Source organism: Merops nubicus, unplaced genomic scaffold, assembly GCF_000691845.1.
Source record: "Merops nubicus isolate BGI_N331 unplaced genomic scaffold, ASM69184v1 scaffold41196, whole genome shotgun sequence".
NCBI classification, from domain to species: Eukaryota; Metazoa; Chordata; class Aves; order Coraciiformes; family Meropidae; genus Merops; species Merops nubicus.
The window spans coordinates 1-1,368 of record NW_008617777.1 but is presented as its reverse complement, the minus strand read 5'-3'; positions in this window follow the sequence as shown (position 1 = coordinate 1,368).

The window sequence follows — 1,368 nt, the reverse complement described above, 5'->3', positions numbered from 1 at the left end:
CAAGGCCTTGGGTGGGATCACTCCAGCACGTGGAGGCAGCCAGGAGCCATCTCACTGCAGGTAGCTGTAAACACTAAAAGCCAACTGATTATTTTGGCACCTAAAAGGAGGCAAAGCTGCAATAAGTGGCTGATTTGGTGGCGACTGGAATGAAACATGTACCCACAAAGATCCAGGGCATGGCTCTCCTCAGACACAGGATTTTTTTTCTGTACAGTAACTTCTGAATACTACAGGGCATTGCCTCTTAGAAATCTCAACTCAAATGTATTTGCTTACACAGAACTAAAAATACTATAAACAGGCATTATTAGCATGTAAAGTTTAAATCTAAACTCTGAAAACCTGAAGAGCCACTGGGCACTGAAAAAGGTACCAAACCAACTGATTTTATCTGGGGAAAAAAAACTCCAAAAAAAAGGCAACTACTACAGGAAAATGGTTGAGATTTAATATGCAAAAGAGTCAAGCCTAGCAACTTTTTGATAACAGAGCAAGAGCTGTGTCATTTCTCACTGTGGACCTGGCTGCCCTGCTCCTTTCAGCTGTTGGGGCTTCCCTTGCTGGAACGTATTAATTCCCACTCAAACATGGTTGGGCACTTCACAGAAATAAAGCAGAAATAGAGCAAAGCAGTGCAGCATTTTTAAAGCCCTCTCCCCTCCCCACGTTGGGCAGGATTTCAAAGGGCTTTGGTACACTGGGAGTTTAAATCTGGCTCCTCGACCCGTGCACTGAGCACTCGAGTAACTCGTTTTATGCAGCTGGAAAAAAATCCAAGCTCCTTTTACCTGCAAAAGTCCTTGGAAAGCTACCTCTGGACTTAGACAGGCTTAGGATGGGATCCTAAAGGAGCTTTGCTGGAAAAGGGACACACTAATGGCCTGTGGAGGAGGCGAGAGGAATATAAACAGGTTCTGGTGATTTATTCCAATCACTCAGTTTCTTCAGCATGAAGAACAATCACAGTCAGGAAAACACATCAACCGAAAGCATCGGGATATACCCTGGCCCCACACCACCCTCCACTGCCTGTCTTCTCCAAGCACCTGCTCCAAATGTGGGGCTCTACAGCCCCTATGAGCAGCGAGGCAAGCAGCAGAAAAGGAGCCTGGTGGGGTTTTGGGGAGTTTTGGGGAGCAGCGTGACTGGGGTGCTGGGCAAACTGGTGAAAGGGAGAGCACAGAGGCTCTGTGTGAGACCCTGCACGAGCACGGGCGAGGGGCCACGTGCTCTGGCTAGAACAGTCCCCAGCAGCAGGTCGTACCTGAGATAACATGAGAAATAGGCACTTCCAGCTGTCAGCAGCGTTCCAGCCAGAGGCCTTGCTCGCATGTCCGGACCTGAACGTGGCTCGTCTCCCTCCTG